Below are 16,149 nucleotides of genomic sequence, written 5' to 3' on the forward strand. Positions count from 1 at the left end.
GTTCATGGATCCGAGGTACTTTTCTTTTCTGAATGATGTAGAAGCTGAAAATGCTATAATGTATCTTTTACATATTTGGACAAGGTTAGAAAAGTTGCATACACCAAATCTTGAAGAAAATATCGATGATAGTGCCGAAGATCCAAGTCAGATTGTATCAGATTCAGAGGACGAAGATTTAGAGCTACAAGAGCTCTTAGAACGAGGAAACGCAAAGAGAATTCAATCAACAAGAGAGGGTCCGAAAAGAAACATAAGACCACTTCTTGAAAATTATTTCAGAACCACCAAGCAAATAAAAACTAAAAATGATGTTCTGCAATACTGGGAAAGACAACGCTACCTTCAGCCCGAACTATATGAGCTAGCCATGACAGTACTGTCTATTCCAGCTACGCAAGTAAGTGTTGAGCGCTTGTTTTCTGTTCTGCGTTATATTTTGAATCCTTTGCGTTATAAGCTGAAAGCAGAACACGTTGATGGTGTCATGCTACTTCACAGTAACGCAGATATTGTTCGGAGCATTGCAGCTGAGGCTTTTGGAAATTCCGCATTGAACAATATGAACACTTCATGCTCATCGTCTAACTCAACCGAAACGTCATCTGCATTTCCATCTCCTCTTTCGATCTCATCATCATTTGAAAGACAAAGTTGCAGTCCCGTCAATAACAATGCTGTATCGCCTAGGAATTCCACTGATTTTAATGGAGGGTCTTTGTAAGTTTGTAACAGAAAGCTTTTCTTATATGACTTAAAAAAAAAAAAAAAGACTAAGCATCCTGTACCGAAACCATTCAATAGGATGCAATAAAATAAGTGGCGCTAAATAACGACAGCCTTCACGACCACAATGATGCTTGCGTTGCGACAAGCAGCATTATGGTTGTGAAGGTTGCTGCTATTCAGTGCATTCCATTCGATGGTTTCGGCAGAACAAACATTTTTTTTTTAAACCGCATTATGTTTGTAGCATATTTGAAAAGTTAGTGTACAAATACTAATACAAATACTAGTTAAATATTATAAAGAATAAGCAGTCACCGTCAGTTGATTGTGAGTACTAGTTGTTTAAGCATATTGCTCAAGTGCTGAAAATGAAGGTAGCCGTTTATTTTCAGTCAAACGTAGTCATGGTGTAAGGGAAAACTGAGGGTCAATATTTTGCTAGGGCAGAGATGCCCACAAGGGGGGGTGGCTATGACGCAAAGTGCGTCATTGAAATATTTGGGGGGGTTAAAAAAATCTGTATAAATATGTTTGAGGGAGTGTAAAAATTAATCGAAAAGATTTTTTTTTCATGGAAGAACACCTACGGGTAGACAATTGGGGGGGGGGGGGTGCGTCATGAACAAAAGGGGGACACCACTGGCTAGGGTAATTGTTGCTTGTAAAAGTTACATATTTTGTTATTCTGAAGTAAAACTGTGAAATACTAATATTAAAATTGTAATTTTTTACTTACCCTTTTTCTACCTTTGAATGAGAAACTTTTTTTTTATTTGAGCAATATGCTTGAAGAGTTTATGTACTTATTTATTTCATGTTAAATGTAAATCGCTGATAAAACATAACAAAAACAACTCAAATGTTATTATATAGTAAGTCTCTAATACTAAATTACTGTATTTAACAAGTACTCTTTTAATTCCTGAATGTATATAATTTTAAGTAATAGTAAGTTTTATACTTGATTATTTGTAGATTATGTATTGTTTAATACTAAATAAATGTAAACTTAACTGCATTTGTATATTCAGTATTAATATGTGCAGATAATTCAATATGAAACAAACTCGTAAGAAGTCTTGTAAATGTCAGTGTTTGGCTAGTAAGAGTCGACTTATTTTCTGTTTTGACTAGCCATTTTTATAATCATTTAATTAATTTTTGAATCTATTTTGTTTTAATTGGTACTAACTTTTAATTATAAATATTTATGTATTACATTATGCTGGTTGTCCTATATCTATGAATATAAAGTCTGGTGACTAGGTGTGTCTGTTTTTTTATATATATTTATTATTTGTTTTGGATATACTATTGGAAAATATAATTTGTTTTGATAAATTGTGTTATTTAATGCTTAAAAAGTTATCTTAATTATATATATATATATATGAATAATATGATGACAAGCCTATCTTCTTTAACATATGTCCGGTGTATGTATGTATGTGTGTGTTTTAAATACTCGATTTGTACTGAGCAGACTATTATAAAATTAATTTATTTTATTGAGGTAGATAGACGTCGTCATTCCAATTTTAGAATTTATTTCGGTTGGAATCAATTTTTTTTTAAATAAAACATAGATAATTTGGTCTTATAGAAAAATTTTCTTAGATTAATTAAAATTGAATTCGGTCATAGCGATACTGGTTACTGTGAATTGTCTGTTAGTACCGCTAATTAGGAAGACAGTTATTTACAATCTCCATTATTATTTACTTTTTTAGTTATCGGTTATAATGATACTCAAATATTTCTGCATATTGCTATTATCCCTTTGAAGCAACTATAACTAGTTTCCATCATATTACATATAAACAATGGGAGCGCGGTGGCTCAGTGGTAGAGCGTTCACCTCCGTTGCTTGGGGTCCCTGGTTCAATCCCAGCTCGCACCGTGGGATCTTATATATGACTTATGTTACGTTACTAACTTATGTTACGTTAAGTAGGTCCCACGGCGATATTTTGCAGCTAAATCCGAAAATAGATCAATATTACTAATTCAGATGTAGCTTCTTTTATATGTACATTACAACGATAAAAAAAAAAAAAGATAATATGAAGTTTGTCTTTCAATGACAGTGCGAGAAAAGGTAGAACACGTCCAACTCATTTGAACTTGTATATACGTACACTCATGTCCAAAATGATTGTCGCATATCTATAACTGTCTTCTTGTAAGAATATAATTTGATAAAGATTTTTCAGGGCACTTTTAATATTGATACTATTTGTATGATCGGGAAATGTATATTTGTGGTAAATTTCATAGGGAAAGGATTATAAATACGAAAATTAGAATGAATAAAACAAAATCTTGCTAAATGGAGAAGAAAGTTTTATTTTCGTTTTATTATTATTATTTACTGCTCTTTTGACATGAAATTTGCCACATACATGTCTTTGCCGATTATACACATACAAACATTATAAGAAGTACCGGGCAATTTCGTTATCAAATTATATTCCTAAAACAACATATTTATAGACATGCGACAATAATTTTGGACATGAGTGTACATACTAACGATAAAATATGAACGCTTTTTCCTTTTCTGCGGAAACCCGCGAAAGGAACAACACATCTAAACATTTTGTAGCTAACTCCGTAAGTGGCAATATCTCCTGGAATTATTAAGCAGAGATTGTCGAATATGTCATATCAATATGTATCATTAACTTGCAACTTTGTACAACAGCTGAACAGGAATGAATCCAGAGGTTAGGCTGATGGAAAATAGCCCAGAAGTTCAGAATTCTCTCGGGTAAACCATGAAACAATTTTATATTATTTAGGTTTCAGTTTTAGTATTTTTACACCGAATGAAGCAAAAATGTAAAAAATAAAATTTTTGTGTTACTCTATGTACAGTATAGTAGAATCTTAACAGATACGGAGCCAATTTATAGCCACTATTATTATACTAGGGTATCTCCGAGATTTTACTTTATGCCCGTTGTTTCTAGAAAAATGAAATTCTGTATTATTTTCTAAGGTTGCTAAACACATCGATTTATACAGAACACGCACTCCTTGCAATAGTATTCTTGGCCTGGACTGGGTTGATATCGTCTCGAATTATAAATTTATTTCTGTCTCGTCTCGACACATCGAATCTCAGTCGCATCTCGAGACAGTATTGTTCGTCTCAGTATAGGTGCCATCTTTGCTTTGAAGAAAGTTGTTTTACGACTCGTGTTTATTAGAAAGTTTCTCCTTTGCTATAATGAAGTACATTGCATACTTGTGTATTTTTCTTCCGCAGGCTGTATATAATTGCTGAGTGTATGGCTACCAACAGTATATAGCTATGAAGATGACAGCGCCGTAACTAGGAAGTTTCCCAGGAAGGGCAAGAACTAATATTTGGGTCCGCAGAATTAAAATCTCAATAAAGATTTGTATTACTTCTAGAAGCGCCAGTTGGTGTTTAGTGGAAGTAGAGCACGAATTACATTTATTTTATACTTCATTTTTTTTAAAAGATAATGTTGGTCTAGCAGCAGTATTTTAAATTATTTTCAGTTCTTTTAGAAATGGCATAGTGGTTCCAGATAAGATCATTGAAAATATTCTCTACAAAGTGCTGGAGGCAGAACCAGAATGAATTGGAAAAGGTCTTGAGAGGGGGGAGGGAAATCCCTGCCTGTGAGCAGCACATCTGTTCGCAAAGATCAATTGGAGCCGACAACCTTCAATGTTACCAAAAAATGTTCGTTACTCTTGATCTAAAATTAAGTGTAAAATTGAAACAATCATCCAGCTTCTATTGCTTTTCTGTGTACATTTGGAGCATTTGTAGTTGTTGAGTACCATATTTCATTAGATATTCATGAAGTAAAATTTACGTTATCTTAGGAGGACTGAGAAACCAATGGTAAAAGGTATAAGATCCTCGATATTTATTAGCCGAAGCGCCTTTCGTGATGCACTTTCACGATTTTGTTCAATGACAGGGGGTTGCGGTGGCTCAGTGATGGAGCATTTGCCCCTGGTTCGTGTGATCTTCAGTTCAATCCAAGCTCGCTCCAAGTGGGCTTTTGTGGTGAACAAACCTTGCGTGCGTGAATTGTTCTGTTTCTTTCCACTTTCTTGCCGTTGAACAATCCGCAGTGATAATTTCTCATCGACACAGAAAGACATGATCTATCACCTCCACCATAAAACATTATCATATCAGCACCTTCTGTAGGTGGGTGGTGGTATTGGAAAATATGTTCCTGAAGTGATCACGATCCAACTACTGTCCTGACCGTTTTCGATTGTTGTCTAAAGTCCTGATTGTTTACAATTGCAGATCTATTTTTCACAATCTAATGCAGGAAAACTTCTTGGTTATTCCACACACTCAAAGAATGGCATACGTTTTAACGGCGATGTTAGCCGATGTAACTTATGTAGCAATTAATCCAACTTTTTCTACTTGCTGATTGTGTGGAACCTCAAACAATAGTGTCATGATCTGTATCAAATTCGTTTACAATTTTAGGAATACTTTTCCGAAGATCTGCTTTCACAGTCATCCTAAGGAGGTCATCAGAACATGTTGTTAGTCGGTGGACGCGGGGTTTAGTTTTCAATGTTTTCACTGGCACGAAAGTTTACAAACCAATACCATATAATGTGTTCATTCACCACTTCTGGAGCAAATGCACTTTGTATTTCGCGACTAGATGTGAAGAATATTTTAACTTGAACTCTTGAACAAAATACCAATCGCATTTATGCGTTCTCCATTATGTATTTTCACACGATCCTGTTCAACGACAAAGGACCGCGTGGCTCAGTGATACAGCATTCACTTTTGGGCGTGGGCGAAGGTAACATGAAGTTATACAAGAATGACAACGCATTTTGGGAGTATTTGGGAACTGCGTCGGACATCTTAGCTCTTGTAGACTGGGCTCCTTTGTTGCTAATCGCCTATTTCAGCGTTCTTTATAACTGGCACACAGTGACACACTAACGGGGTCCAACAGGTCTGGCCCCCTCAAAACATCCTAATTCTATATATATTTGTACACTTTCTCAATAAAACTGTATTTGTTCAACATGGAAATGATTGATATAGCACAAAAATTTGATTTTACACTTCATCTGTACTCTTTCTCTTATAAGAGGCCGCGGTGGTTCAGTTGCAGAGCGTTCACTTCTAGTGCATGGGGTCTGTAGTTCGATTTTCGCTCACGCCAAGTGAACTTTGTGGTGGAGAAACACCGTGTACGTGGGTCTTCTCGGAGTTCTCCCGTTTCCTCCCACTTCTTCATTCCACCATTTCATTCATTTCTCACCATCATCATCGTCTCCTTTAGCCTAACCAGTATAATCGTGTGAGGTAAAACTGAAAAATTTCATTTCATTTCTTTTTCTTCTTCCTCTTTATTATTATTATTATTATTATTATTATTATTATTATTATTATTATTATTATTATTTGCTTGTTTGTTCGAAAGCAGTGTTCCCAGAGCTACACTGACATCCTTCCGGTGTAGCACTGAGGCTACAGGAGATGCAGACCAACAGTCTAAGGTAGGATCTAAACCATCATAATGCCTTCAACCTTTTCCACCAAAAATCGTCCCGGGACCACGTCCATCAAAGGAGCGGGCTCTAGGTTTTTAGACCAGCAGGAAGAGCATAGGCGTTACTAAAGAGAAACTACTCCCGACTAGCAACTGCTCATTACTCCAAAGAAGAAGAGCTATTATTATTATTATTATATTATTATTATTATTATTATTATTATTATTAATAATAATAATAATAATAATAATAATAATAACAATAATAATGTACAGGTGTCATAAAGGTTAGTGGTAGCCCAAGCCATGAAACCAGTATACGGCACTGTTATATATTAGTTTCCCTAATTCATAATCCTTTGTTCAGACGCGCTACTCCGTATGACTTAGTCAAGCTTAGACAGTACTGAATGAGCAGAGTGGTAAATAATTTGTGCTCTACTGGTAAATCAGTTGTAAAACTAGTTTACGTATGACCTCGTGTTTGACTTATTTCATTTTTTAAAAGAAAATACACGTTAGGGCTACTCAACAAAGTAAAAAAAAAAAGTTCATAAAACAAAGTAGGTTTCTGTAGTGCAATATTTTTATTTTCACAATTAATATTGAAACCCCAAAAGGTAGTAGATTTCTACCACTTCCGATTTTAGTAGAGAGATTAGAATACAGACGAAATGTATATTTTTTGGACGCTTAACTGATTGCAAAAAACAGCTTCTTGTTATCTATTATAGATTTATTCTATAACTCTCAACGTTAAAACAAGAAGTTTCTGAATTTCGACCACTTCCGGTTTGAATAGAGGCCCAAGACAGAAGATGGCAGCTATTTTTAGAACGCTGAATAGAATGCAGAAAACCGATTCTTACTGTTACAATTCCTGTTCTATGGATATGACTATTGAAACCAAAAGTGGTTCATTCCTACGACTTCCCGTTTCAATTGAAGATCAATAGAGGACATGAAAGGTATTCTTGCAGTTGCGTAGCGAGAAACTCATCAAGGGGGCGTTCACACACAAGCATTTCATATATATATATATATATATATATATATATATATATATATATATATATATATATATATATATACAGGCATGGGCGCCGATCCTGGGGGACCAAGGTGACCCGGGACCCCCCAAAGCACTGGGCCCCCTTATTGTAATTAAGAAGATATAATATTTGGAATAATTTGAATGCAATTTGTTTTAAAATCCTACTGCATCTATATGAGGCCCCTCCCCCTCATTTTACAGAGAAATCGGCGCCCTTGTATACAGGCGCGGATCTGAGGGAAGGCTATAGGAGCTAGTCCCCGCCGGATTTAGGGACTGCAAAGGTGCACTTCCCCCGTTTGTTGTAAATATACACTATCTAAAATGAGAAGCGAGCAGTGAAAATAGCAACACATTTCGAAATTTTTTCCCATCATGTTTCTGTTTGGGGTTTAAAAGAAAGCAGAGCTTTGCAAAAGCATGATTTTCTGAAGGTTGAAGGAAAAGAATTCACCAAGCAAAATAATATAACTTTTGTCAAGTAAGAAAACATAAGGCAAGAGGAGAGAAGGATATTTTTGTCCTGCATTCCACTTGCGTCCCTGTTTAAAATATTTCGGCCAGTAGTTACTGAAAAAGAAGATACAACGTACAAGACAAGTAGAGTCGAGACTGTCGGCGACCGAGCCCAGACATAATATATAATGATCTTTATTCTTTAAGCGATACTTGGAAACCAAATTTGATTTAAATCTGACCAATAGTTACCGAGAAATAAAGTACCACATACAAACAGAGCCGAACCGAGCCTGTCCTTTGCCGAGTCGGCCACCAAGTATAGAGATGTTTATTCTTTGGATAATGGGCTATCTGCACACCAAATTTCGATTATATTTGGCCAGTAGTTAAGGAGAAATAAAATAGAACATACAAGGCAAGCTGAGCCGAGCCTATCGCCGACCAAGCTCGGTCATCACATGTAGTGATCTTTATTCCTTAGATGATTGGGTACTTGTGCATCTAATTTGGTTTAAATTTAGCTGGTAGTTACCGAGGAATAAAGTACTACATACACACATACTTAATTACATCTGGAGTAAAACTACAAGCCCCCTTATGCTTACTAAGGAAACTAAAAAGAAAAGTTCTAACATTACAAATGGAACATACTTCATGTAAGCAGAATCCACTTTCAACATTACAACACTAATGGGGAGAGCTTGAGGCGGGTGAGCCCCCCTGACTACGCCACTGCACTTTTGAGACACTTGGGAGCTATTCGATTGGAGAATACTGCTTTCATCTATCTTTTACCGCTCTTGTTCTATGTAGACCAATATTTATTGAAACGAAAAATTATAGTTGAATGAACCACTTCCGGTTTTAGTAGAGAGTTAATAATAGAGATTAAATATGTTCTTACGAAACAGAAACCCGAATCTTAATACGTATTACGTTTTTCGATCTATGATGATCAATGATCAAACCGGAAATGGTTTATTTAAACCACTTTCGGTTTGAGAAGACTATTTTAATAACAAACTCACTTCCTAATTCTTGACTCTTTGTATTTTTACCAAATTTGGTGATGATCCATGAAATACTTTATTTATTTATTTACTTTTTGTCACACACGGATACACGCGAATATGGTAAATATATAATGGAGTTTTGATAAACCAAACTCTAGTTATTCAAAAAAAAAAAAAAAAAAAGAAAAAAAGAAAGAAAGAAAGAAAGAAACAACGAAAACTTGATTTTTGCCATCCCTGCACACAATTAATCTGTTCTAACCACAGAAACATAGTACTGTGTGCGTTTTTGTGATAAATATTATAAAATGAAAAGAAATCGATCCTTCCAGAAAACAAAAGAAATAGGCAAATATATAAGAAACATTTAGACTTTTTTTGGTTGTACATTTGTGAGTGGAAGAAATTAAAGCTACTGCTTCGAAGGAGAATCCATCCGTTTCAACCAACAAAAGATGTAGAAAAGCAATTGGAAAGACATTCCGTACTGAGGTTTCAAAGATCATTATCTTTGTTCTACGAAGTATTTTGTTGACACGTGAATCATACCAACTTACGCCGAAGAAGCACATTCAGATAGCTGCGTCGTAAAGTTGTGGGAAATCAGTAGGAAGTTGGAGTGGGAAGGGAGACTGCTCAAGGCATAAATGATTATGAAACTGGAGGGGTAGACACGGGTTTCACTTTTCAAATTATCATAGTACATCCCTCCTCAGCATTTGTTCTTCAAAGAATGTCATCCATAGTAATTCATGAGGTTTGCAAGTGGTCTCTTGACTCTTTACCTGCAGTAACTCAATACGGAAGAATGCATTACAATTAATCTAAGTAATTAGGTGCAAAATTGTGACAGCCATCTGAATTGTATTGCTCTTTGGCAACAAAATTACCAGTTCCTAAATGCAGTATTTTCTAAGATATTTATGAATTAAATTTTACATGTTATCTTATGAAGATTCTGAAGCCTCTGATGATGGGAAGACATCCCCTTAAGCTGTAGGTCATGTCTGACAGTGGCGTAGTCAGGGAGGATCACCCGGCTCAAGCCCCCCCCCCCCATTAGTATTGCGATGTTGAAAGTGGATTCCGCTTACATATAGTATGTTCTAATTGTGATCCTGGTGTTAGAACTTTTCTTTTTAGTTCCCGGCGTAAGCTGACCGGATGTTGTACTTTTACTCCAGATGTACTGTAATTATGTGTGTGTGTATGTACTACTTTATTCCTCGGTAACTATCAGCTAAATTTAAACCAAACTTGATGCGAAAATACCCAATCATCTAAGAAATAAAGATCACTACATGTGATGGCCGAGCTCGGCCGGCGATAGGCTCGGCTCGGCTTGCCTTATATGTTCTATTTTATTTCTCCGTAACTACTGGCTGAATATAATCGAAATATGGTGCGCAGATAGCCCATTGTCCAAAGAATAAAGATCGCTATATTTTACAAAGCGACAGGGCAAAGGACAGGTTCGCCTTTACAACAACAAAAGAACTACGAATATATTTTGTTTGACGGAAGGTGAAGGGGCTGAAATATAATTTTGGGTGTACGCCATATTTCTTACCTTTTCATGCCGGCATATGTAATGACTTCTATATATTGATTTGCTATATATTACAGGCACGCCACGAAACCTCAAGTCTGAATCCAGCAACAAGATCATATAGGTTTTTTTTTTTTTTTTTTTTTTTTTTTTTTTTTTTTTTTTTTTTTTTTTTTTGCAAGATATAATTTATGCAAATGTCTATCGCCAAACTGAAATATTCAGTCATCATTGGCGATCTGGCGATCGAAAATTCTAACCTGGCGACCAATTTGGTACATGGTTTTGTTTTATATTACTTAAGCACCAGACAGGAGTTGGAAAAATAGTTTTATTTTTTTTTAAAAAAAAGAACAAAACATGTGTTTAAACATAAAAAAAGATGTTCAAAACGTTTTAAACATGATTTAAAACACAGACGAAAAAAACACATGTTTTAAACATTTTTAACAGTTTAAAACACGATTTTTAACATGTTTCAAAATCATGTAATAACTTATTTCTTAGGACTTTTTGCTCTTTACTAGCAACCGACCTTTTCATTTATTTTATCCTGATTTATAACACTGTGCTGGGTACAGAATATTTCAGTATATATTAGTAATTCTCAACTTATTTCATATTCCAACCCCTTTTTATTACACCCTCTTGCCAGTGATTCTCATAAGTACTTTCTTGGTTGTAATTAGCTTTTTAGGTAGATTTTAAAATCTACCTACTGTGGAGATTTCACACAATCTATCAATATGCATGGTGAAACAAAAGTCCTCACCACCTTTGTGCGTTGAGAACGGATTGAGGAAGAAAGGTGAAACTTTTAAGTGGTCTGACACATCAGATAGTGCTATCAAGCATCATGGCTGCCATCTTTGATTGGAATTCAAAATTTCAAATACAAATGGAGTCATGTTACGTGTTTTAAGGCTACAACTTTACCAGAAATACGCTTGTGCGGTTACTTTAGGCTTAAAACAAGTCTTTCGGAGTTACTGCTTCTGAAAATTTCCTAATTATGCTCTTAGGGGCTAAGATAGCGTTTCATGGAGGCGGGTGTGAATTTTAATTGCAAAAATTTGATTACTATTTCAGAACACTCATGCTAATAAAATTATCTTAAAATAATAAATTTTCGAAAAGTAATGATAGTTTGAAGCACACTTCATGTTGTGCTAACTTTAGAATATTTTCTGCAAGCCTATGTAATTGGTTGTTTTTTAAGTCAATAATTCATTGAAGAAAAGTAATATTTGAGGCGTTCAGAGCACTATGGATCCAAGTCCATTTTCAATAAGGTTCAGGTTTGCTCAGCAAATGAATTTTATTTCCAAACGTAATATTTTCGCAGTCAAGAGTCCGCAATAAGTATAACTGAAACCACGTTAAAGGCCGTGGGATAGTTTCATATGACAGCCGCTAGATAGGGGCGTCAATGGAGCAGGAGGGCATCCGCCCCCACCCCACCCTAAATTTCAGACTTTGGGGGCAGTAAGGCAGTTTTAAAAACCTTTCGATAAGCAAGATCCAACAAAATAAGTTTGAGGTCCTTACACCGAATAAATAAGGAGGAAATACAGATGATCGAAACTGGAAAGTTGTTCCAAATGATGTCGTTTTTTCTTCCCGTAAAACTAATGTTAAGCGATTCCAAGTTGTACGGAGACTGACAAGGTACATTCGCGAAGTGTCCCCTCGGGATTCCTGTAACATTGATTCAAATGCAAAGTTCTCCGTGGCCCAATGTGTATTGTACTAATTTAAGCGGCCCATACCGGTAATTTCCATATTTATGGGCCTTCATATATCCAGAATTCAATCATACACTACTATAACACTCGGACACAAAGTTGATTTTAGTTTCTTTAGATTTCACTGGACATGAATATGGGCATATGCAGAACAAATTGAATCAAGTACTCCTTCTCTGACATATGTTACCCACCTTGGCCGCCATCTTGGATTTAACTTTCGGTTTTTCAAATGGCAATAGGTTCAAATGATACATCAAATTAATGTAAACTTTTCTCGGAATTTCATTGGTGTACTGAGTTTTATCGTAGCTTGTAAATGTCAAGCACTTCATATTGAACCAAATAGAAAGTTGTGCAGGGCCCCGTGTGTATATGCAATCTTTTATGTGTTATCGTTGATGAAATATTCTCTGAATATTATATACATGCAGACACACAGATGTCAATACGGAAATGGTAGGTCTTTACCCAAATTTGGCCGTATCTGGATCTACATTAGGCATTTTGACAGTAATACAATACTTCCTTATTATAGTATAACATGGAAGTAATAACAATCACTCATGGAAATGTAATAAGATTGTTTTAAGGAGTTTACCAGTTAGAAATTGTTTTGATTTGTCAACATCAAAAACGTAAGCGTAACTAATATTAACCTGCAATGTCTATTCGCAAAGTGGCTGGAGGGAATGAACATGTAATACCTTCCAAATGGTACAAGCTACGGTAAAATATATTACACCAGTGAATGTAAACGTAAATGTCCGATGTAACACTTACACCTATTTCCATTTGAAAAACCAAAAGTAAAATCTAATATGGCGGATCTAAGATGGCGGCCGGGATGGGTAACATGTGTCAGAAGCAGTACTTGATCCAATTTGTTTTTCATATGCCCATATTCATGTCCAGTGAGTAACATCTAAAGAAACTAAAATAAATTTTGTGTCCGAGCGTTATGGTAGTGTATGATAGAATTCCGGATATATGAAGGCCCATAAATATGTCAATTACCGGCATGGGCAGCTAAATTTAGTACAATACACATTAGACAGCAGAGAACTTTGTATTTAAATCAATTTTACACGAATCTCGACTCGAGGGGACACTTCACGAATGTACCTGGTGAGAACCAACATGTTGGCTACTATATCAACAAATGCCTGCGATATATTAATTTCAGAACCGCAATTTAGAACCGCAAGAACCCTATGTTTGTTTTCTGAATACAACATGGAAAATTTGTTTCCATGATAATTCTTTTATTTACTTTTTAATATCAGTTCTACAAGTAGTACAACCTTCGACTATGACACTTTCTTGCAAGTTAACTTATAAGCATTTAAACAATAAATTGAACATTAAAAATCAAAGGGAGAAAATGAGACAAAATAAACTGTAGATTACCACATTGCCACGAGAAGTCAAAACATTCACATGAAAAGAAAATAGTCTTCTGAATGGGTAGCACTTTTTGACAATTTTCTTTCTCTGGCAGATTTTTTTTTTTTTTTTTTTTTTTTTTTTTTTTTTTTTTTTTTACAAAAATAAGATAAAATAGAAATATGTTTAAAGGTGCAAAGGTGCACGTGCACCCCCTCCCTTGTAAATATACACTACCTAAAGTGAGAAGCTAGAAGTGAAAATAGCAACACTTTCCGAAATTTTCCTCTGTCATGTTTCGATTTGGGCTTAAATCAAAGGGAAGTTTTGCAAAATCGATAGTTTAAGTCAATTTTCTAAACGTTCAACAAAAGGATTCACCGAGAACAGATACTTAGGATTTCCAGGGCATTTCCTCATTCACACAACAGGTGCTAAAGGCATTTAAAAAAATTCAATTCAATTCAAATGTAGGCCTACTGGTAGTTATTGGTGCACCCCCTCAGAAGATCCTTTCTACCAAATCTTGTGTGTTGGTCCTCCTTGATGAGTTTCTCGCTACGCCACTGATGTCTGATATGTATTTGATTTATAAACTAAATTGCTTGCAAGCAAATGAAATGGCCTTCCTGCTTCCCTGGGGGCCAGTATATGTGTAATTTTGGTGTATGTAGCTCCGGGTTCGATCCTTGTTGGGAAGTGAGCTCGAGCTTCAACCACATTGGTCAGTGCAAGACTGTTGTAAAATAAACATATATGGTGACTACCGGCAGTGAGCTCCTTCATGCCTAAGCGCTTAGCGTACGCGCCTTTCGCCTGGAAGAAACGGGTTCGATTCCCGGCGTGAGCACATGTGGTTTCGATTCCATGTTAATCAGTAGGTCCCGTCTCATAAAGCCTCGCTGCCGAAAAGGACGTTAAACTCCAAATCAACTCAACTATCGGCAGTGTCATCACAAGAAGTAAAAATCTTATCAATAAGCTTACATTAAAAACTTTACTCTTTGATCATTTCTCTTTTTCTTCTTTTTAAATACAGAGCAATCAAAGTAATGCTATTCTCAAAGGACATGTGCCTGGGGGGCCTAAGGTGTTTACTGAATCTTAAGTATGAGGAAAAAGAAAACAGACTGAAAAACGTGGAATTTATTTACTTGTACAATGGATATTCTTTTAAAGCCAACCTTAGACTCCCTGTCGCCAAGGATGTTTAAACGTTACTCAAGCGTAACTCCAAGACCATCAGAATTGAAGAAGATGAAATACAGGTACAAAAGGTAACCGATAAAGAAAAGAGAAACATAGAAATGGTACTCATCATAACAAAAATATGTCTACTTACACAAAAATGTTCTGCAGAATTTCAATACGTTTCATATCGCTAAAATCAAGGAACAAAACCCATTGGGTTCGAGAGAGAACTGGTATTCAGTGGAACCAGTTTTATCTTAACAATCTCAAGCAGGTACGACCTACGTGGGTATTTCGAGTAACGCTAATCCCTTGGTGACCGTAACTACAATACCAAAATGCAGAATGTTCCATTGAGTAACGTTACTCAGCGTAACATAATTCAGAGCGTACCATTTTAAAAGTTACACTGACTAATAACGTTATTAACTAGGTGCAGAAATGGGTTACAAAATAGTAACCGTAACAGATAACAAAATGTAAATATTGCACATTTCGTTAAGTTATCCACCCTTGAAAAAAAGTACCATTTTGTGCAACCTTATAAAAAAACCTGGGGAAAAGACTTATAAATAAATGTTTCGTGTGGAGTACTGTACTGTATGGGTCAGAAACATGGATATTATGCAAAAGTGATTAGAAAAACTGGAGACTTTCGAAATGTGGGTGTGGAGAAGAATGGAGAGATTAGTTGTGATGAGCGACAAACGAATAAGAGGATGTTAGAAATGGTGGGGGAGAAAAGAACAATTTTAGATGTTATTGGAAAGAGGCAAAGCAGCTGGTTGGGACATTTTATGAGAAGGAACTGTAACATGAGGGACGTGATAGAGGGTATGGTGGCAGGAAAGAGAGGGAGGGGACGAAGGAGGCTATAACTGATGGAAGGTATCAAAACAGAAAAATCGTATGTGAAGACGAAGAAGTTATCTGAACAACGTGGAATATGGAAGCTTCTCAGTTGCACTATGTGACCTGCCAATAATGTTCATCAGTTCCCTTCTTAGATTTCATGTTTTATGTTAAAATATACTCTTGATCAATTAACAAGAAATGTCACTTTATAAAAAATTTTAAAAAATAATTTTATACTTTTTAAAAAGAAAAAATAATTCCGCTTGGAGAGGATTAAGTTCCGCTGATAGCTCAGGTGATATGGATCTGATCGGTAAGCGGAGACTAGAGTTCGAATACCTATGATCAACTTTTACTGAGAGTTTTAAAAATAGTTCAGTTTAATTTTTTGGAGTTTACAAATAATTAAAACATGACAATTACATTTTTTACCAAACAATGTTAGGATTATTAAGTCTAGGAGACTCACGTGGGCAGGTCATGTAGCCAGAATGGAAGAAAATAGGAACGCTTTCGAAGTTTTTACTGGAAATCCAATCGGAAAACGTCCAATAGTAAGTCCTAGGCGCAGATGGGAGGATAATATTAAGATGGATCTCGCAGAAATCGGTGTACAAAGTAGAAACTTTATCCAGTTGGC

The 16,149-nt window shown here is 35.6% G+C and overlaps 1 protein-coding gene across 1 annotated transcript in view; it reads right to left on the bottom strand.

Moving 5' to 3' along the window:
• Positions 1-16,149, bottom strand: part of Bx42 (Puff-specific protein Bx42) — an 88,288-nt gene that overhangs the window by 30,423 nt on the left and 41,716 nt on the right. The gene's annotated exons all lie outside the window — the stretch shown is intronic.

This window comes from Thermobia domestica, chromosome 9 (assembly GCF_964235325.1).
Source record: "Thermobia domestica chromosome 9, izTheDome1.hap1.1, whole genome shotgun sequence".
Taxonomy (NCBI): Eukaryota; Metazoa; Arthropoda; class Insecta; order Zygentoma; family Lepismatidae; genus Thermobia; species Thermobia domestica.